Genomic DNA, 24,299 nt, shown 5'->3' with positions numbered 1-24,299 from the left:
CTGCTCTATTACAGTAATTAACTGGCAACACTGTTGCCAGCTACTCACTGTGTCGGTTCTGTTACAGTAAATAACTGGCAACACTGTTGCCAGCCACTCACTGTAATGGTTTAGTTACAGTAATAACTGGCAACACTGTTGCCAGTTACTTACTGTAACCAAACTTTTACAGTGAGTAGCTGGCAACAGTGTTGCCAGTATTCTACTGTAAAAAAACCTGGTAAGGTCTAACAGTGCAGGCTGAGTGCTCACAGTCTGACTGTAGAGACGGGCCGATACAGACAGAACTGGCAACCTCGAGAGAGACGCATCTGCCCACACTGTGCTCAGGCAGAGGTGGAGACGGAGGAACACTTCCTCACCCGCTGCACAAACTATCAGTACATCCGAGAAACATTCTACACCAAACTACAGAGCATTTACCCCCAATTCACTGAGTTAGACAATAAAACACAGCTTCAATATTTACTAGGGGAAAAGAATGAGTGTGTCCTTCTAGTGGCCCAATACATTAATGCCTGTCACAAAAAGGCAGAGCAGACCAATAAAACCATCAGTGATGCGCCTGCAAACACACACGTTTATTTTTGTGAAAAGTGGGGACATTACATAGGTTTTCATTCATTTTATACTGTCCAAACCATATATTGTATTGCCCTCACCTCACCCCACCCCACCCCTAAACCCAACCATCACAGGAGACTGTGTGCAGCTTTACTCTCTGATTAAACTCATTCTGTAGGATTTATAAGCATTTTGAGAAACGAGGACGTCACCAATGTCCTCACATTTCACCTCATTTTGTAATACCTGTGTCATACCTATGTCATTATACAGATTTGTGTCCCGATGTCATAAAAACACGTGTACACACACACACACACACACACACACACACAAACACGGTTTATTCTGATCTATTTTTGTAGATTTCTATGAATAATTAATGTTGAATAATAATATAATATATTGAATATTATATTATATTGTGATATGTTGAATAATATGATGTATTGTTGATATTTTATTTAATTATTATATATAAATATTTTTCTTTTTTTTTCTTTCTTTCTTTTTTTTTACTACTACTATTTACTGTGTGTACTGTTTTTTTTTATTATTATATATGTATGTTACTTTTTATGTGAATTTTATAACTGCTTTGGCAATACATTTGTAACAATTGTCATTCCAATAAAGAAATTATTGAATTGAATTGAATTGAATTGAGAGAGGGGGGGTGGGGGGCAGAATGTGTTATAGTACCACCTGTGGTGTGATCTGACTTCAGATCAGATGTCTTAAATGTGAGTTCTTTTTGATGTTTATAGTCACCCTTTTACCAATCCTTGGCTCTTCCAATGCAGTTGTAATAAAGCTAGTTTGATTACATTTCAGATTAGAAAAGCAGAGAGGCGTTTGCTGCAGGAGTGAATTATGCACTGCTTTACCCCCCTTAGTTTCACCCCTCACTCCCTCTGTTCCTCTGACCTTGGGGTCATACAAAAGAAAGCTGAATTAATCACAACACCACCCTGTAGAGAGAGAGAGAGAGAGAGAGAGAGAGAGAGAGAGAGAGAGAGAGAGAGAGAGGGAGGCTACAGACACTAACAACTCTCTTGCACTCTCTTTTTGTTTTGTTTTCTCCATTACATGTTCGCCTGTGGCAAAAGACCTCTGTTTCTCTGTTTACCAAAAACTAAATTAACCCATTTCCAACCCCTATTACAGCTATGTACTCCTGAATATCACCACTCACCTGAGGGGATAAATGCCTCTAACATTCACAACAGAGGTGGAATTCATCTGTAGTCTTATGGCAAATAGAGTTCATGGTGTGAGTCTTTAGCTTCCTAAATATTAAAGGACAAGATTCATACTGTTACATTCATTTTTGGGCTTTTGGGATGGTAAAGAAATAGGAATTCCTGGTGACTGAAAAGAAGCATAACCAAACTAAAAGGGTATCAAAGGTTGTAGCATAAATCCATTAGCAATTATTTAAGCTTTTTAAGATATTAAGGCAATCCACATAATTTGTTGTAATGGTATTACTATTTGGGCCAGCGTGTTGTCTAAGTGAGCCTCATAGCAAGAAGGTTGCTGTTTCATGTACTGGCTGGACCAGAAGGCTTTTCTTAGCAGGGTTTGTTCCCTCCATGTTTGTGTGGGTTTCCTCTGAGTGCCATGGTTTCAACATAGTCTAAAGAGATATGATATAGGTGAATTTGTAAAACTAAAATTTAGCCATACTGTGTGTTTCCCAGCACTGAGAGTTGTGCTCTCTTTTGGCCAGGAAACAGCCACCTATTGACCGTTTTTTTATGTAAGAACAGGTACAACCATTTGAAACCTTATTGGCTTCTGGTCACATTCACTTTAATTGATATGCAGCTATAAAACAGCTTGTTAAGTGCCTGATGCTGCAAACTGCTATTTTCTTATGATATTATTTTTATGTATGTCAAAAACATACTTGTTTTATAGCGAGTAGTTTAACTGTTTATTGATATTGGTTGTCCTTATTTCTCAAAATTAAGGTAAATAATTCATAACTCCTAAAACAATCACAGAAAGGAGTTTAAATTGCATTTGCATAGTTAAATTAGTGGAGTAGGAAAAATATCACTTTAATGATTTGAGCCCCCGGCAGTGTCAGTTGGCATTTTTGTGTGGAGTTTGCATGTTCTCACCGGATGCTCCGGTTTCTCCCACAGTCCAAAGACATGCGCTATAGGTGAATTAAATTTAAGCTAAATTGGCCGTAGTGTATGTGTGTGAATGAATGCAAGAGTGTATGTGTTTTCCAGTGCCAGGTTGCGGCTGGAAAGGCATCCACTGCGTAATAACATATGCTGTTACCGTTTCATTCCACAGTGTCAACCCCTGATTAATAGAGAAAATTAACTAATTAATAATTTCATAGCACTTAATTGTACTATCGGCTCTTCTGCAGTCCAACACTGTAATTGCCATAAAGACTAAAACTACAATACCCAGTCCTAAATCAAGATCCAATCAGAGAAGCCGTTAGATAGACCACCATATAAAAGAATTCCTGTTACATCTAAATGCCATGATCGAATATATATATATATATATATATATATATATATATATATATATATATATATATATATATATATATATATATATATATATAATCTCTAATAACTAATTTATTTTATCTTTGCCATGATGACAGTAAATAATATTTTACTAGATATTTTTTCAAGACACTTCTATACAGCTGAAAGTGACATTTAAAGTCTTAACTTGGTTAATTAGGTTAACTAGGCAGGTTAGGGTAATTAGGCAAGTTATTGTATAATGATGGTTTGTTCTGTAGAATATCGAAAAAAAATATAGCTTAAAGAGGCTAATACTTTGTCCTTAAAATGGTGTTTAAAAAATTAAAACTGCTTTTATTATAGCCTAAATAAAACAAATAAGACTTTATCTAGAAGAAAAAATATTATCAGATATACAGTTAAAATTTCTTTGCTCTGGTAAACATCATTTGGGAAATATAAAAAAATAAATGAATAAATAAAATAAAAGGGGCTAATAATTCTGACTTCAACTGTGTGTGTGTGTGTGTGTGTGTATATGTATATATATATATATATATATATATATATATATATATATATATATATATATATATATATATATATATATCAACACACACACACACACTCACACAGAGAGAGAGAGAGATAGAGAGAGAGAGATTTCTCAATGTTTTAAACAACCCCTTAATTCAGAGCTGATATGACACCTTGAACTTTATAAGTGTTAGACTGACTGAAACAAATGAAACAAACATCTTTCCCTCTTCTAGTTAGTCTTTTCCCAGTTCACTCCCAGGTTCTTGAAACCAAGACAATGCTTATTACTCCAGATTATTCATTTAAATCCATGAAGGCAATCAATTAAGCTTAAGTGTCCAATAAATCTAAGTCCCAAAACATCAAAACCAGACTGATTTTCAGTAGCCTAATTGGATTATGTGGACCTAGGCTGAGCAAAACAGTGGCAGCATTTTTATTTTTGTTTATTTGTTTTATTGTTTATTCTATGTTATGTATATTGTATTATTTAAACAAAATCCGCCTTGTTTTCTTTCTATAACCTTTTCTTCCCCGCTGCTTTGTCTCATGGGAAATTACAACAGAGGCTGGACCCTTCTGCGAGACTGTGCTCTGTTTCTTTCGTATTTCTCAGAGTAAATTCAATTTCAAACCAATTCTTTCGTGCGCTTTGCGATTAGATGGATGGACGGATGGTTAATTCGAATGTAAAATGAAAACACAAGGTTTAAAAAAACCGTTTGAGTACTAAGCGTGCAGATGTCTCTGCCCTTCTAATTTTCTAAACACTAGCTATGCTTTGAAACCTTTTATAGTCGGTGCTCCGCTGTAAACCCAGCCTGCTTGCGTATTGGTTGGTTAAACGTCATATGGAAATGACTTGAGCTATGAAGCCCCGCCTATCCTTGTAGAGCTGCACGTCTTCTGTGTTTATACCGAACAAAATGGCTGCAGAGGCTTGATCTTGACCCGATGCTTTCAGCGCTCTCTTCGGACACTCCGCACTTATTCCTGGATATATGCGCTGTCGTTTTAAAACACATCTCTGGATTTCTGAACGCAACTGCAGCCAGACTGCTCGCTACACTGTTCGCTATCTTTAATTTTGCACTTTACTGAAGCAGCTCGCCTCGTATAATCTCATGACAGCAGCAGCAGCTTCAAACTGCCCTCTTCTTCATTTTGCACCGTACGTTAGATCAAATGCTAATACTGATGACAAATGTATGTCACTGTACTTTACAAACTGCCTCGCCTTTTTAATGTGACGTTATTTTGTTCTATATTTTAATCGTGTTTGATAACGTATATGTCATGTATTTTATTTCAATCATGCATGCATCTTAATCTCCATCAGAGCCAAAAGCTCCAAGTCTGCATAAATATTTTATAACAGACGTTTTTCGTTTTCAGTTTAAATTTTGCATTTCTTTTTATTCTGCTGCCTTTTTCTGGAGACATTTCGGAATCTCAGCTGCTCGTTCAGGACAGTGTTACTTTGTTTTACGGGTACTTTCGTGGGAAAAGGCCTTTTGTACCATTGTACAACATGCAACACTTTTTTTAAACGAAAGCTGCCAAAGCTCGACTTGTGATCAAAAAGGTAAGTTGATACTGGCTGTGTGTGTATGAAAACCTATGCCGATTGACTCCTAACATAAATAAACGGTCTACAGGCTGCATTCGACCTTTTTCCAGTCTATAATTTATCAGTACCTTATCATCATCTGCAAAGCAGGCTGTGAATTTAGAAACATTTATTTGTTGTGGTAATAGTTTAATTGAGGGCTGGTACTTGAAACTTGCAAGTTTTAATTTAGCGAATGGAGTGACCATTTAAGACGCTTGACTAAGTTACTGTCGGTTGAATGAGCCTGTAATGTGTTTACCTTTAGTTTCTTTTAGTTTAAGCCTCTGATAATTGATAACTTGATAATGTTCTTTCAACTTTGTTTCTAACTGTCGCTTAGACGTGTAATCTGTCGTTGCTTTCCTTTTTAGATCAAAATTAGCTTTGACCATTCTACACTGATGCTTATTTGTTTAGGTTTCTGTTCTTGTTAGCTCACCAAGCTACTAAAGTAAACTAACTGGGCAAACATAACTGTTTGTTTTGAACTATAATGATTGTGTTTTAAAATAAGAAACAAATCAGAACATGAAGTTAAAATAGATTTTAAAAAATGAAAAAGGGCAGATGCCCTTTATTCTTTCTTTCTTTCTTTCTCTCTCAAAATAATTGAAGATTGGTCGAATTATGTATACTATTTATATAACAGGCATTTGATCCTTTTAAACATAGTTGAGACCTCCAATTTTTGTGGCCATATGGCTCTACATTTTTACAGTTTTACATTTTTGCTGGTTTACTACAGCAGTAGAAATCCACAAAGTACTGTATAGAAATCCCTATGGGATTGTAAAGTATTTGCTTTTTTGATTAGTTAGCTCTACATTATGTTTAAAAATATAGTGCATTGTTAAAAAACAAAAACTGGTATTTAATTAATCTTATGAAATAATTTCCTCTATCTCTCTCTCTTTTCTTTTTCTCTATTTTCCAAAAGAACTAACCACAGAGTTATCAGAAAAATATCAATCTGTAAAAAAATTTTTATATTTTAAATGAGGAAAATATGGGCATGACCAATAAAAGAATGTGAGTGTACAGTATACAGCATACTTTGTAGAAATTCTGTGAATTAAACTGCACAACCCAAAAGAAATAGTAATCAAATTAGAAATAGCTAATCAAATAGATAAGAGCTCTTTGATTTAAAATCTTTGATTTTATTTTATTTTTTTTACATTTATTTGCATTTATAAGGAAAAAGCTTGCTTATGGATATGACAGATTTGAAATTGGCACTTTTGTGACTTTGGTAAATCAAATATAATTGTTTGAAAACATTGACCCAGACATTATAGTTTGTAAAATACAAGCTATACACAAAAAACCTAGAAAGGGTTTCGCTATTTTGCAATACGTGTATATATAAATATATTTTTTCTGCCATGGTTGACATTTGCATGGAATTGCTCATATATATTCATACATACTTTGAGAGAAAAAAAAATCATTCTTTACTGTGTTTTCCTCTCTTGGAAATATAATGCCAGTGATAAAATGATTAGGCTAATTTGCTTAATTCATAACCTGCCTACTCTTTGAGTGTGTGTGCATCTCAGGCTTAATTATAAATCAGGGAGCTCCTATGCTACAATTCACCCGTGATTTATTCCCCACGCCACCTCCCATCCTTGTCTGGATCTAAGGATACACCGTTCCTCCTTTTACTGCAGGGGATTGGGGTCAAAGCTTGGAGGTGTGAGATGCCAGTGTTCAGCTTGTGTCAAGAAGGCAAAAAGGACAGACCTTTATGGATGAGCCGTCTTGCTCAAGCTTGAGGGTAAATACAAGCCTCTGAACTGAAGAGCTCGTAAAAACTGATGGGTAGCTGAAGACGGGGAATCCCTTGTCTTTCATAGGATTCTCTGTGCATATTGCAGCTTTCTGTTAGATTACAAGCATCAATTTACAGCAGGATATAATTTAATCTTGTGGCTGTGCTTTGCTTGCTTTGTTAAAATTAAAGCACATTGCTCTTGTCTTCGAAGATTTCAGTTATTTTTCAATCAAATATTTTTGTTTGATACTTTCAAAAGAAAAATCACCCCTTTGTCAAATTTAGAAAGGATAAATTATGAGGTCTTTTAGGCCTTATTTTTCTCAGTCATTACTTCATCACACTACAGCCCAGTTCATTTGAAGATTGAACCCTCTGATGTAAGGGACTGAAATCCTCTTGTCTGTGAACAGAGAATGGTTAGCAATGCAGCAGGACAGGATGGGGTTCGGTAAGGGAAAGAGTTGGAGAAGAAAAGATTTGTGTGTGTTGGCTGGTTTCCCAGAAATTGTCTCTGCTCTGCTTCAGTTTTTCCCCCCATTCTGTCTTATGATCTTTTTTTTTTTTTTTTAAGGTACATTGAAGTAATTCTTGTGTTTGTGGATGGTTTTTTTTGTGTACTGTTATGTGTTCTCACATTTAGATTTTTTTCAGAAATGCAGCTGGATTAGCTGGTTGTTAAAAAGCATTGGAGAGAACAATTCATCAGCACAAAAACGCTTTGGTGGACACACAGCCTCATGTTTCTTCTTTCAAGATTTTAATGTGATTATGGCTGTATTGTACAAATAAGCATCAAATTTATTTTATTTATCAATATATAAATACTATTTTTGTCTGTGTTGTGTTTTGTAACTTTGACTGGCTGTAAAAAAAATAAAAAAATAATATATATATATATATATATATATATATATATATATATATATATATATATATATATATATATATATTTATTTATTTATTTATTTTTATTTATTTATTTTTTTTCTGTGAGTGGCCTCTTACATTAACTGCAGTTTAACCTTCATGATGAAAAGGAGAACTATTAGAGGATTGTGCTGTCTCTATTTCATGGAGCGTTGTGTTTTGGTGTAACACCTTATCTGATTTCATTTTGAGAAATTTATTCTGAAAAGAGCTGGTACTGATGTTTGGACAGCTATAGTTTCTATGTAGTATTGTGTAGCCTCAATTTCACCTCAGTTCTATATACCTGGGGCCTCATGTATCAACGCTGTGTATGCACTAAAACTTTGCGCACGCCAGGTTTCACGCTCGCGTTTGGATTTACTAACGATGAAATGAACATGGGAATGTCCGCAGGTCCACGCCAACTTCATGCCTGGCGTACGCACATTTCTTGTGATGAAATCTGATGTAGTGGGGGAACAAAAACAATGACTTCATCAGAAGCTGGATTCCAACCGGGTTTATGCTCGAACTTGTCAAATCATGTTGCCATGCATTTTACGAGCTACGCCACTCATGCTGTTATAGCCACTACAAAATGTTACACCTTTACATCGCACTATTTCTGTTTTAATTCACTCAGTGCGATGTTTAGACCCAACTGTCTTAACCTCAACCTTAACTTAACCTTAACCTTAACTCTCTTTTTGCTTGCTTTTGCCATTGCTTTTTCGTTGTGTTTTGCCAAAGTAGAGTCATTAGCATATTAATACAGGGGAGGAGGTAGGGAGGGGTTTTACGCTCGTGCATGTTGCGCTCAGTTTCACGTTCATTCACATGTACAAAGAGAATATGCGTGGGATTCGGCGTACGCAGTGTTTCATACATCTGAATTTTTTTCTGCGTACTCACATTTACAGCTTTGTGCCTACGCAATGTTTTAGTATGATTTCAACGCAAGTCTTCGTACATGAGGCCCCTGGTGACTTAAACATGACATGGTTAGAGCACAACAAATGGCATACTCACACTATGCTTTTTACGGTAAAATTTTACTGTATTGATTTATATGGATTTTTTCATCATTCTTACTGTTCAATAAACGCAAACTGTGGTAGATTATTAAAGACACCAACCCCTCACTGCACGACTGCTGCACCTTTAGCAAACCTCCTAATTCCTGCAGCATGAGGACTTTATGATTGTTTATGAGTGTCAAAAGTGGTGGATCTGTTCTGTGAAATAATTGACTGCATGTCACTGCATCCCAAACGACTAAAACGATATAAATTAAAAAATCTCCTTTATGCTAAGCGAGAGCGCTTTTCTACTGAACAGCGCATCATTGATGACATAAGCATGCCCACCCATGCCTGAATGTAATGTGAGTGCAGGTTGTCAGGGGAGACGGGAGGGCGGACAAGCGTGCTTTAGCCGTGTTTAAGGCAACTGTACATAGTGTGAGTACGCTCAAAGACTCTTAAATAGCTTGTGCATACCCTTAGGTGATTGGTTTCCATTTATCTACAAGTTGATGTAAATAAATCAATTGCCCAAAATTGTCTCAATGTTTGCTTTAAGTTACTCACCCCTATGTAATATGGGGAGGGTAACCTTACGTTGTTAAAGCTAGGTGGCAATTCTTAGTTTTGTCTGAAATTGTTTACTTTAGATTAAATCAATGATTTTTTTTTTTTTTTCAAATGTCTAAAAGTTGTAGTTGGTCTTATAAAAACAACAGAAATCATTAAACAAATCATTTTGATCACATTTATTAACCAAATTAACTAATTTGTTTTTGTTTTGGTGAGCACTAAATATTTTTGCTTCCAATCTAATGCAGAAATCTAGATTTAGTCAACAGTACTTTAATTTGTGTGGTCTACATTTATTATACTTTTATGATGCATTAGGTTATTCTAATGCTTTACAGGTTGTCATGCACGTTTTAGAATGTTGTTTAAAATGTTGTTGTTGATGTTGTTGTTGTTTTTATTTAGAGGTTTAGCCATTTGATTGGCCTCTCATAAAATCTGGTTGTATGTGACAGTTAATCTTTCTAAATGTATTAGTTGGTGCCCACCGCAGTTGTACATAAACTTAAAGGGCCATGAAACCCCCTTGTTTCAGCAGGGTTTTTTCACACCTCTACTTTGGAAAAAGTCAGGAAAGTGGGCGTGTCCAGCTCTGTTTAGGGGGGAGTGTTCGAGGAGTAAAAGATGGAAGGTCTTTAAAAATTTGCATAAAAATGGGAGTGTCTGTTTGGGCATGCGCTGATTTTCACAGAGGCAAAACACACAAAGACACACATACACACACACACACACACACACACACACACACACACACACACAGGGGAGAAAGACAGTGACTGTTTACATGGACATCAATAATCAAATTATTTGACAAATTATTAAATAGTGGACTTTAACTGCAGTTTGGCTCTTTGATTCAGGAATTTCATTCATGCCCCTCGTGACAGACTAGATATTTTATTGGAGGAACTGCTCTAAGCATGTATCTTTCATGCAATGTTTGTTACTGCACGACGAATGAGAGGAAAAAAAAAAACAGAAATTTACCAGAAACTTAGATGCACTCAGCAGGTAGCGTCAGAAAGCCGTGTGTGTTATTCCTGTCACAAAATGCGGCAAAAATCCTCGATGGTAAGTTTGATTTTGATGCTAACATGTTTACTCTCTGTGTAATAGTTCGATACGAACTAACTTTGGCATCTGAATAAACAAACAAAGACCACTGGTCGCTCACTTACCAAATCCTTAGACACAGGACCATCAACAGAAACTACAGCCGCATCTTTATTAAGAGGAGACGAGCAGCAACTCCAGATCTCACTATTTCCAGATGAGAAAAGCTCTCGGGTAAACAATGTTCCTTGGACACGTATTATCGAGCGTCGCGTGCACTGTAATCCACACGTGAGTCCAGCTGCGCTCTCATAGAGAGAAAATGAAAACAAAACCTTCACTGCAGCAAATTATAAAAGCAACACCGCACGCTTGTTTTGGCAACACAACGTGTCGTCTCTCTGCTGTCTGAACACTGTATCAGGTACAAACAGTCTTGGAAGCTATCATGCATATTAAGGAAGTTGCAACACATACAAAATAGAGCGCGCTGATTGGTTTGAACCAAGTCTTGCTCATGCATTAATGCAGCTCACTCGGAGATGTAATAAGGCACTTCCATGTACAGATCTCATGGCCGTGACGCAGCTTCAAAAATTAATTTCAAACCGGAAGTACGAATTTGCTCGAAGTAACTCAAAAACAACCAATTTTCACTTTTTAGTGAATTATATGTGTCCTAATAGTGTTTATAGCAGCATGGGACACGTATACGACTGTCAACAGCTCAAAACATGTGTTTTGGTGTTTCGTGACCCTTTAAATTTAGCACATATGAAGTGTTAAGCTGTTTTTTGTAGGTTGTAGTTTGAGAATGCCTTTTGATGACCCATTCAGTAATTCCCAAGAAAATCTACTGTTGCTAATATTTGGCATCAAGAAGGCCATAGGTTCAGTGTTTTCCCCTCCTTTTCTCTTTAGTGTGCCAAAAGTCCTCGTTAGCACACAAGCCTCTGCTCAAAACCTCTACAAGTTGGATATATAAGCCAGACCAGCCCACCCCAAAATCTAGACCCTTAAGTGTTTTTCTGTTTACCTCTGCACTGTAGGTCCTCTGGTAAATACATCCCTTGAACCTCTTAAATTGCTTGACCTAAGTATATTCTAATACTTGTCAAAACTATTCATTTGATAAGATTTATTTAAATGTTTTTCCATCATCATTTTCAGTCTTAATTAAGTTTTATTTTTTTAGTTTTAAGTGTAAGATTTGAATAAGCTTAGATAATTTGATAACTTGACAAATCTCAAAGTGTGAATGCTCTTTATTAGTGCAAATGACGATTTCCATCATGTAAGATATAATTTGAAATGTCTGGTACAGTGGTCTCATGCTTGCAGAAATAGGCATAATCTAAGTAAAGACTTTTGACCCACTGCATTTTTCATGGCCCTCATGGTGATTCTGTAACCAGATCAGCCCATGCTGTGGAGTTTTCATGCTCCATACTGGGCATGGGCCAGTGTAAGATTCTGATTCAGGGCTCAAAATTGCGACCATTTTGGTGTCATATGTGCCCGAAAATGAATCTATGTGACCTCATAAAATATTTGGGAGCATTTATGCGACTGCACATAATGGTTGTAGTGCGATCTGTTTTGGCTCTTTTCTAAAAACGTGCTGAATTGCTCTTCCCTGCTGCTATATTGGTTCATATTAGCTAGCTGCCAATCACTCAAGGCTTTCTGCTGTTAGATGGCAGGGACTGAGCTTTTATGACCGTGGAAAATGCAAACAGCTGAATAGTGAAAAGCACACAGGTTTGCAAACCCCAAGTTGAGGTGCAGATGAGAGCGATCATGACATGGTGAATGTTGATCCGCCTGCTGAGATCAATCAAGAGTTTTCAGAGAAGGTGCCCGAATCTCGATGCGTTGCATTCACTGCGTGTTCAGCGCAAATGTCTGCCAAATGTAAAGTCTAATACTAAACATATCATCGCCAAAGAAGCCCACCTTTACTGAGTTTACACTGAAACTGCGGCTTATAACAAAGAGCGGTATTACACCGGTGGTCATCGCGAGAATCCTGCTCTGCCTGCTCATGAATTGACCTGCTTTATTCTACAAACACAGAGAATTAAAAATCAGCTCAGACTGAACATTTAAATTGACCCAAACTCTATCCAAAACTTTTAAAGAATGGTAGAAGTGAGACTTTTCTTACTTTCTTTTGTCTATTCTTTCTTGAGATGTATATTATATTTCTATTTAGTTAGTAATGACTGTTTTGCAGCTTTAAGCTTTTAATTGATTAATGTATTGTAGTCTTTTATTTGTTTTGTATCAGAAATATTATTTATTAAATTGACATGCATATAAAAAACATTAGTACAAAATAAACATTTCTTACAGCATTGCTTCAATTTTGTTTGATGCAAACCATAAATGTATTTTTCCTAATGTAACAAACTTTTTAGCAGATAATTTACATTCAAGCACATTTAAGGCTGCATGATGAAGAGAAATGTAATTCATTCATTCATTCATTTTGTTGTCGGCTTAGGCCGCGTTTACACTAGTGCGTTTTAGTTTTAAAACGGCGTTTTAGAATGAAAACGATCCGCGTCCACACTCGCGTTTTACCCAGCGTTTCTGAACTGATCTTCGTCCACACCAAAACGCTAAAAACGCACATCACGTGACCACACACACACTCTCAGGCAAGCGCTGCAGCCAATCTACCCAGATGAGAGCTGTGCTAGTCGGACTTCTCATCAAGCATCTCCCGCTGGATCTAATCTCACTATATTTATTAAACCTGATATTTCATTCATCTTGTTGTCTGTATCTAACGACATATTCCCTGACTTTGGTCACTGGAATCTATTACTTGTTCTCAGGTAACGTGTTTTGGCTGAGCGCAAAGATAAGTTAACGATTAATGTAAGCACGTACATTCTGTGTATTGACTAATCGCTTGCCTTTATTTCCTATAATGTATAAACTTATTGTATGTTATACTTTTATAATGGCCATTATCGATTATTAAAACTGATATACAGCAAAAGAGAGGGTTTCGTATTTTCACTGAAATAGAAAGGAGGCAATTGTTATCGGCTCCGTTTTGTTATAAATATCCACAGTGAAGATGACGCTCATATATGCAGCACGGCGCCTCAACATTTCTGCTGTCTAAGTTGCTAATATTAAAATGAAAATAGGCAGTTTCTTAAATCATGTTTACATTTTATTGTTGAGAAAGTGAAACAACGTAGCCAGGGTGATGTGAATGAAGTTATAAAGTACACTGTTCCCTTTGAAGATTCACCCGTGTCCTCGGTCTGTTTTCCATATCAAACTGAGAAGAAGAGACTGCAGCCATGATCAAACTTGCGAAGTCTTAACTTACACGGAGAAGATGCGAGACTGAACTGTGTGTTAGGCTACTTAATATTGAGGAAAAGCCCCAATCAGAGAGGCGAATCTCAGCAGCCCCGCCTCCGTTTTCAGATGTCTCCGTTTTCCATCATCCACACTGAGACGGAGCAGCAGCGTTTCAGAATGAAAACGGCCTCTCCAGCGTTTTCGAAACGCTCCGTTTTCGGCGCTCAAGAACTCCGGCGTAGTATGGACGGATGGCGTAACCGTAGCAAAACTTATGCGTTTTCAAACTAAAACGCATTAGTGTAAACGGGGCCGTAGTCTCTTTATTAATCTGGGGACGCCACAGCGGAATGAACCACCAACTTATCCAGCAAATCTTATCCAACTTATCCAGCAGAAACCCATGTGAACTCAGGGAGAACATGCAAACTCCACACAGAAACACCAACTATGCCGAGGATCGAACCAGCGACCTTCTTGCTGTGACGCGAATGTGCTACCCACTGCGCCACTGCGTAGCCAAATGTAATTCATTGTTACTATTATTGTCATTTTAATCATCATTAATATTCTATAAATATTAGACATACATTTTGGAATTATTAAACACAAATATTAATGTCATCTCAGCATTAGTTAGATAGTTGTTTCTGTTTTTTGTTATTCCTAATTGATGTTGTTTACAAATACAATTAATCCCTTTAAAATACAATTTGCAATGGTGCTCATTCATTTTTGGTGGGTGCTCCTAAATTTTTTCTGGTGCTCCTAAATTTTTTTTGGTGCTCCTAAATATTTGAAGTTGGGAGCACTGGTGCTACCAAATAAAAAAGTTAATTTCGAGCCCTGTGATGGTATGATAACCTTGGATATTAATATCACGGTTTTACGGTATCACAGTATTGCGATATCTGTTCTAAAGTATATTCTTTTTAAATGTCTGGGTAAAAAACAAAACCTTTTTCCATTTTGTATATGTCATGTCAGGGTAAATAATTGAAATGAATTATGGAACATTGCTGTCTTCATTTGTTTCAAAAACACAGATTTTTGTTTACAATTTAAATCGGCAACATTAGAGATCTTTTCTGCTGGAGATACTGCTGTCCTAAAAATCTTACTCATACTTTAGGAAAGGTATAGCAGAAAATTCTGACGGTTTTAAAACCTTGAATTTTCCTAATTTCCTAATTTTTTATCATCCCATGCCTACTCTATGCTATGTACCCAATGACCTGTTTTAACTGAGAGGTACAGTTCGGCACACTTTTATATCCATTTCCACGGTCAAAAGGTACCAAATAGGGAACCATATATCATTCCCTTTCCAAAGGCTACAAAGCCAACAAGGGTACGTGCAGCTAAACGCTATTGGTTTACAGAGAAACGTCACTAGCGCATGCACAAGCCAAGAGAATGAAAACAAAGTAAGCTGCATTTTTAAACACACAGCCTACACATTACACCATAATAAGCCGTTTAAAAGCGCGAGTGGTTTCACTTTGTTCAGAAAACTCACAGTCACTTCCCGTATATTTAAAATAATAAAGTACTTCAGCTCATGATAATAACGTCGATGTGATTTTTGTGGTGCTTTTGACAACTTCTTTTCAGAAACAGATGAACGTGAAAACCTTTGAAGTGCAAAAAACAAAGGAGGAGCCCCCCCAAAAAACAAAGGGGCAAATTATACTTTTAATCTAGAACATGAACAAACTGCCATGTTTAATCATTATCATTACCTTTTGAACTATTATGAACTTAAAATGATCTAATTACTTTTTAAAAAGATATTAACGTTACATGTGCCGGTGAAAAAGAAGAAAAATGAGAGGTTTGTGCTGACTCTATATGTTTTGTATCATTTATGAATATAAATAAGGCCAAAATGCATGTTTTGGGTATTTTTGTTTTTGTAATTGGTAACATTTCAGACTGTAAGGCTCTGTATGTTTTGATTTGTTATATTTGTTTTTTATTTTATATAATCGTAGATGTTACAATACTATTTTGCATTATCATTGATCTGCAGCTATAATCAAATCATCTTTATAGAAAGGTTAGTTATTAACATTCAAGTAGGCCTGTTGATATGTATAAAGCATCTGTTTTGTATACGATATGTTAATGACCCGTATTGACATTGACGATCGAGAATGACATCAACTGCAACTTTCTGCTATTCAACACAATTACCAAAAGGGTACCATTGGTACCATTTGGCCGTACCATACTGAACCGTACCATTCAGTGGAAACGAGTCATTATTGATGTATGCATCTGCTATTTGGTAAATTTGATTTCTTGATTGTTTATGAATCAACTAATTAGTTGGCAAATTACACATTTACCTGACTAATCATTTATGTTTGAACACAGTCCTTTTACCCTGTTATTATTCATTCAATTTGATTACTCTGTATCTTTGTTACCACATCTTCTGCATCAGGCTAGTAATGGACTAAAGTCCACTTGAGATGGAGCATCGGGCACACTAACTGTATCTTTAGAGATCTGACTCTTGATATTGATTCAAGTTTATTCATAGAAAAGGCGTTATTTCCATTTAGGGGAATAAGATGTTTTTCAACTAATCTAGTAAGGGTGCCTGACCCATGTCTAATGGTAATGTTGTTCTAATCAACTGTAGATGGGAATCTATAAGCTTGGCATGCAAAAGTTTATGTATTTTGGCAGAGAACTTTGCATAGTAAACTCTGCTCTGGCTGAACACTGGTGCTAAAGATTCACAGCTGATTGCAGAGCCGACCTTATAGTATATTACACACATGACATTCGCATGCAATTTATTGTTCTGCCCTAGTATGTGCCCATATGCCAGCCATCCATGCTGTTTGCTCTGCTACTCCTTAAATCATAACAGGCGTTTACTTTGTCTTTCTATTATCTTTAAGAACGATGTCTTTCTATTATCTTTATGCCCAAAACGGCAATATTTGAAGATTTTTGATTTCCATTCGAAAAAAATCCAGAATGAGCACGTCTGTGTGTTTGTCGACATCACAGGTTAAACATTTATGCAGTAAATATTGCATACTTTTAATAATGAAGCATTAAAGTCACATTAATAAATGTTCACAAAGTTATCTCCACAACAGATGAGTGATGCAGGCAGCAAATCACTGATTCATTATTCTAAAACAACCAGAAATTTAACCAAGAATCCTGCATGTAATATAAGTCTATTAATGGGCACTGTAAACACCACAGCTTTTTTTTATCTGAGCAAACTTGTTTCCTTGTGGACTGGTTAAGATTGCTTAGAAGCATATGACTGTGTTTTATGAACAGCTGGCCTGGTAGTCTTTGGAAAGTTTTGGCACACAAAGGATGTGGAATAAAGCCGTACAGTATCCCCCTTCACAAAATGTGCCAGAATAATTTCAGCACGATCCACTGTTGCTTCCTATCTTCTCACTCTGAACTACTGCCAAGATCTAATGGGAATGACAGTCACTAAAGCGCCTGTATTCTGATTGGCTCACAAAAGTAGGGAAGAGTTTAACCAAGCAATGGGAGGGCTTTGAGCCAGAGGGGAACTCAGGACAGCTGATTGGCAACTCCAATCGTTGGCCCAGCCATACCAAGGCTCTCTGCTGGCATGTTGTCCCTAAGTACAATACAATGTTGTCACTTGGTGTCTCACAAACTGAGAACTCAGCACAATACTTTTCCCTATTAATTTTGGTATATGACTGCACTGTGTGTGGATTATTACCAGACTTGTGAGATAATATTTCATGTTGTCAGTAAGATGAGATTTAGTTTTGTGTTGTTAGGTGGAAGACGTGTTAAGTTCGGAGTGCAGTAGATTATGCTGATAGAGTTGGAAAGATGATGATCTGTCCATTTGGCATATTCATGTTGCCCGAATGATGTGGTGAGGTGAGTAAAGTAAAAATGTCTACTGGCACTGATGAAATTTAGACCCCTAGTGCACAATCAATTTGTCATTATTGCTGAGCCTGGTTTCTCTCAAGCTTTTTCTTCCTTGATGAAGTTTATTCCTTGCTTGATTTGAGACTTGTTGAGCTGTACATCGATGGACTTGCTCTTCAGTATTTAGACTTTCAGCAGTGAAAATTAAACTAAATTGAAAATCGACTCTGACTGACACAATCTACATTGTAAAAGTGCTACGTTAATAAAGATAAATTGAATTAAATTAATTAGAATCTTCCATTATGACAATTATTAAATGTTTACCTTTGTCTGCCTTCTAGCTGAGAGAAGCTGAAGGAGTGACACATTTAATGGAAGAAAAGAAAAAAGAAAGAAACAAAGGACACATAAACAACGATCAGTTTTAATTATGTAAAAATAAATAAACAAATACATGCAAGATAATTATAAATTAATAATAATAATAATAATTACAATTGGTCTTTCTTGTTGAGTAATTATAATCTAGCTGTTTTTATCGACAACAGACCTCAGTGTCTTTAAACATTCAATCCTTCTAGCTGAAATAAACCTGTTTATACAAGGCATCCACTCAGTTTGCTCAAATATTTTTTTGACAAAAGGAGTATGATTATTTTGCACATGTATATATACTTTGCTGTGTGTATGTGAGGGAGAGAGAGCAGTTACTGACTAGTTAAAGAGCTTATTATGTTTCACAAGTTCTTGCTTCTGATTCTAGGGGTAATTGTTGGGGTTATAAATATCTGTTCTATAAAATATTATAAAAAATCAATACATTTTATGGCACGTTTAAATGTAAGTAATTCAGTAAAGTTACCCAATACTGACCTTAATCATACAAACAATTCTCTTTTTAGACATAAACCAGTATGTTACTTTTATTTTGTACAATTAGTGGATTTTATTATACCCAATATTTTAAAATCAGTTTTAAGATATGAATTGTTGGTTTAAGCATCTTTTATTACGGATTCTTAAAAGAATATTGAGTTTTTAAATTGATATTTGGATGTTGAATATTTAGGAATTTAATGGAATGAACATTAAGTACTTCACTCAGAATTCCATTCTGTACTTAAAAGGGCATTAAGAAAAGAACAGTTTTGGAATATCACCAGGGAATGTGATCTAGCACATTAGCCTTGCTCCCTTCTCTTACTTCTGTTCCCCCTAGCCTACACTTTGACAGAGGGCTGTTTGTAGTCTGTTTCCACTCGATTAGCAGTTCAATGTTTGTGCCAATATGATTCGCTCCAGGCCCCTGCTGGGCCTCTTGTCAAGATTACGAGGCAGGGTGTGCTTTTAAGACTTAAATTTAAGTTTTGTTTTTGGTTTGTGCTTGTTGAGTCATGCTGTTATTCTTTGCTGGTTACGTTTTTATTATTTATTATTATTATTATTTTTTTTTACCTCTCTCAAGGCTGAATAAGAAATCACTATTCTCAAGGAGGTCTCGGAATTTTTACAAGGTTACGAAATGTTATGTTTTACAAAGTTGCTTAAATTTCAAACTTGGTGATCTTAAAGCAAATCAGCAGTTACTAATGCTTTTTGAGTCAAAGCTTAAAGGGAAGGCAAAATTAATTACTTGTGTTGAGATATTAAGCTCTTACAAAGCAAAACAGTTGGTCCGTGCAAGAACCTGAATATTAATTACAACTGTATTGCCTGTAATTCATAGCCTTTGGCAAATTTGAAGATTTACAGTATTTCCCCCTGCTAACTGGTTCTTTGTAACAGTTTGTTTTTGTAGCTCTGATAACTGATCCACCAGTTTCTGTATGTACTAATAACAAAGTATACACAATGACATTATCAAATCACCCAAAAGTGAAATTAAAGCAAACGTTGTTTTTATGGCATATAAAGGGAATAAATAATCATTTATTAATTCACCTTAAAAAGAATGATTCATTCATAAACCGGATAGAACCGGATAGAACCGGCTTGTTATTAACTTTTTTAAAACCAGCCACTGTGTCTAGTAGATTTGTCAACGTTTTTATCCACTCACCGTTTTCACTTGCCACAATTTTGACTTCGTCATGCTGAAAAATACTAATTAAAAATGTTTGTGTTATGTCTACATGCCTCCTCATAATTTAACTTTTTTTTATTTCAAATGACTTTTCAGTGCTCAACACTAAGGATTTACAAAAAAAAATTCTCTGGCCACACCAAACTAATTATTTCCTTGTCACGAATTTTAAATGATGAGACAAAACAAGCTAAATATATGTGGATTACTGGTAATAGCACTGCACAATAAAATATTTGACCTTTTAATTTTAGGGGAAAAGGCATTATAATTTAAACAAAGTAATGTAATTCATCTGATATTTAATGCTGCTCGTGTGTAGTAAGGTCAGCAGATATGGAGAATTTTCTTCATTAGTCTGAAGATAGCTTTTGTCACTCTGATTTCATGCCAGTGTGCAGACTAATGCTTGGTGACACATGCATTATTTCATTAGCATATGTTCACTGAGCTGTAAGGAAATGCAGGGATGAGAGATTTGCCTTAGCGCTAATAATGGACTGGCTGTTGCTGGTTAGCTTTTTGTACTGGGATAAATCATTGGAAGCTCTTGTTTCTATTTTTAATTGTTACTTACTTCTCAGTTTAACTCATTAGCACAATATTAATTGTGCACAAATATTCACTAATATGCATTTTCGGCGTGACTGCATATTTGCTGTGGTATTACCTAGGGCTGTGCGATTAATCAAAATCGAACTGCAAAAATCGTGATTTGAAATGTTATTAGCTGATCGCAAGAGGCTGTGATGTAAAATATATATGCATTATGTAATTCCCCCCACCCAGAGCAAAAGCGTGACTGCCGTCTGTGTGTGACAGCCTTTCTAGCCAATTGAGTGAGCACATTTTTGTTTTGTCCAATCAAAATTGCACAACCAGACTATTTGGAAAGCCCACAAAAGAACAGGAAAGCGCAGACAGGTGGGATGATGGCGTCTGCCGCTTCAGAAGCATTGTTCGACTATTCATATCATAGAAAAACAGCTTGCCGCTAATATGGGAATATTTTGGTTTCAAAGTCACATACACAGAACAAAAACAGATCATGCATTCGTAAGAGCTGTTGCAGAATTTTTGCCACGGCACAAGGAAATATAACAACCAGCACCTAAAAAAGCACCACAGGCAGCTATATGAGGAGTTTCTTACTAAAAACTAAACTAAAAGTATTGCCAATGACACTGTCTAGTAGCTACACTCTCAGAAATAAAGGTACAGGAGCTGTCAGTGGGGCAGTACCTTCTCAAAAGGTACATATTTGGTATGTTCGGGCACTAATATGCACCTTTGAGGTACTGCTGTGGACTCTTTGGGTACAAATATGTATCTCTTGAAAAGGCACTGCCCTAGTGACAGCTCCTGTACCTTTATTTCTAAAATGTTTAGCAACAGCAAAGTACAATTTTGTTGCTTGTAGCTGTTATACCATATATATATATAAAAAAAAAACATCACGGAGGCACCAGGAGATAACTAACACCATAACTCATTACTGTTTGCTCAAGAGAAAAACTAGTGTTTCATTACTGAATATTTATAAACAAATTTAAATAAAAGTTGGAGTTTGTTAAAATATTTTCAGTTTATTTTAGCAGTAAGAAACTACGATACAGAATATTGAGCTTGACTACAAAATTAAATCACAAATCAAATTGAAATAGCAATTTCTGTAAAAAAAAATAAAAATCACAATTTGACATTTTCCCCAAATCTCACAGCCCTTGTATTACCAGTGTTCTGAGGTGGTGTTGAATGGTAATGTCATGAATGGGAAATACAACATCTATTTGTGTGTATTTTTTGTCTTCTGGTAAAACAGACGCTATATATGTGTGTTAACTGAATGCTTTTGCATCAAAATTCATCATCTTCACATAATGGCAACAATGCAAACCATCTTTTCACAGTTTTCTTAATTGTAATGCAGACGTTTGAGGAAGAAATAGGTTGGATTTGCTCATTTGATAGTAGTGTTTGCGTTCACAAATTTGTTTGAATATTTGATGTGCCTTTGGCAGTGCTTGTATGAAGAGGTGTTGCTCTCTGTCTTGAAATATTGATCTTAGTGCTTCATGCATATTTGCACGAATGCTAAAGGTTTATGGTTTCAGCTTAATTAACTTAAGTGACCTGCATTGAAGATGGGTTACCCAGATTAAATGAATTGCCTATACACTGAAAAAGATTATTCAAAAATGATTCATTTTATGTACTCATTTTTTTTTTACGCTAAATGCTTGTAACACTTTATTTGGGCTGAATTTAAACAAACAAATTAAGTTGAACTGATTACTAAAATTAATTTGTTTAAATTGAGTATAAATTGTTTGCAACAATTTTGCAGAAATAATTTGTGTTACAGATGGAATATTTTTTTTTATATTAATAGGTCTGGACAAAGATGAGATGTATAAGCGAACTTTAATCCTCTTCAGTAAGATTTTATTATATTGTGTGGTGACCCAAAAGCAGTATTTGGCATGTATAAGCTATTCCTATGCTTTTGAACAGAGATTATTTTAAAAAGGGGGCATTTCTCTTTAAAAAACAAATTAATTTACTAAGTGAAAGTGGCTTTTTGTTTTCAGGCAAAGTTCAGGCAAAGGCATTTTTTGCCCCAATTATGTCCTGCTGGGGTGGAAATATCCTGCAGTCAGTTGACATTTTAATGGGTAATGGAAAAAATCATAGTGAGTATTACATACAGCGAATGTCAGAAATTGTAACGGCATCTCTTCTTTGCCTGATAAACTACAGTTCCTGATGCAATTAATTTTCAATTTCACAACCAATTAATTGCGTCAACGCACCCCATGAGGCTGATTCTCATGAACCGCAATCTAATTAGTTGCTAATTTGACTAAGCAGAAAGCAAGAAGGGTCTTCAGTTGCGACAGTAATAAATACTCAAGTCAATCAGGAAAGTTTCGATTATATTATGTTGATTTATACTGCAGCAAATTAATCAGTTTAGAGAACTTAATTTAGCATATTATTTAATTGTACTGTCGTGTATCTACATTGCAACATTCAATCGAGCCAGCAGTCAGTGCTTAAACTTTAGTACACATGTCCATTAGAACTCACAGTTAATTCATTCAGCTCATCTCAAGAGTCCATATAATGACCTAGGCATGGGACGATAACAGCTTAGGTATACCGCGGTTTGGAAAAGTCAAGGTTTTGAAACCGCCAAAATTTTCTGCAATACCGTACCTAAGTTATGTGTAAGATTTTTTTATTTTTATTTTTTTAATATTTAGGACATCTCCAGCAGAAAAGATATCCAAAGATGCCATTTTAAATTGTAAAGAAAATCTGTTTTCTAAACAAATGAAGACAGAAGTCGATAATTAATTTAGATTAACATGTTTACTGTTCCAAAATATTTTAAGTGTTTCTCAAAATAAAATGTATTGTGTTTAAAAGAGAAAAGTTTTAGTTTTTTACCCAGACATTTGAAAAGAATATATTTTAGAGCAGTAAGCATAATACAGTGAAACCGTGATATTTTTATCCAAGGTTATCATACCGTCAGAATCTTATACCGGGCCATGCCTATAATGATCACATAGTTTGGAATTTTGACCTCGGCTGGGTATTGAAGATGGAGAGAGTAAAGTTCATTTGCTGCCCCCATTTTTAACTTGTGCCGAGACAGGTAATTGAACCTGCAACCTTTCGATTAAGCCACAACTGCTTGTATAGCACTTTTTACATTGTCTATTGTGTCAAAACTACAATTTCAGTTATTATTATTACTATTATTATTATAATTATTATTGTTGTTGTGATTATTGCAGCTTCTGTCATGGTAGCCAGAGGATTGTCTTGTCTGTTTAAAAATGCACATTTAAATGTATTCATGGTGGTGCCGTCTTTTAATTTAGCATGGTACTGTTGTTCCCAAACTTCCATTCAAATAATTCCATTTAAATGATGTTTAATCTTTGCTAAGCGAAGCTTTAATACAGCTTAATTAAATATGGTGTGTATTGCATCTTAAAGTGCATCCATAAAGAGAAATTTTAAACATGATCCTCAGGTTAGGAAGGACATTTTTTTTAATGCTTTTCAGAACTCATTTCAGAATTGAAGCTCAGCAGAATAAATCAAATGCTGCCCAGAGAGTATTTTTGATTACTTTTATTATAAATACAGAACCATCTCTTGTCCTCTGCACTGACTCTAATGTGCTTTCAAGACTGCATGAAATTTTCTTGTTTTTTTCTATGAATCATTAAACTAGTGTCATCCCAAGACAAATGCAAATTAAATTTGTATTTACATTATATAATGTAGATTATTGAGCAATATACAGGAGGAAATTGCTAATTAGGAGAGTCTATGATGTTTTCATATTGTTAAAAAAGGGAAGCTTATATATGCAAGAATATACATTGCACATAAAGTCTAAAGAAAC

At 35.5% G+C, this 24,299-nt stretch overlaps 1 protein-coding gene across 2 annotated transcripts in view; it reads left to right on the top strand.

Annotated features, from left to right (window-relative positions):
* Window positions 1-4,534: 4,534 nt before the first annotated feature.
* Window positions 4,535-24,299, top strand: part of tnrc6c2 (trinucleotide repeat containing adaptor 6C2) — a 55,990-nt gene continuing 36,225 nt past the window's right edge. For both annotated transcript variants that reach the window (XM_087257139.1, XM_087257138.1), the window contains exon 1: window positions 4,535-5,196. The gene's annotated coding sequence lies outside the window, so the exon portion shown is untranslated. The remainder of the gene's footprint in view (window positions 5,197-24,299) is intronic.

Source organism: Danio rerio, chromosome 6 (genome assembly GCF_052040795.2).
Source record: "Danio rerio strain M-AB ecotype USA chromosome 6, GRCz13ab, whole genome shotgun sequence".
Lineage (NCBI taxonomy): Eukaryota > Metazoa > Chordata > Actinopteri > Cypriniformes > Danionidae > Danio > Danio rerio.
This window is presented reverse-complemented; position numbering and strand designations above follow the sequence as displayed.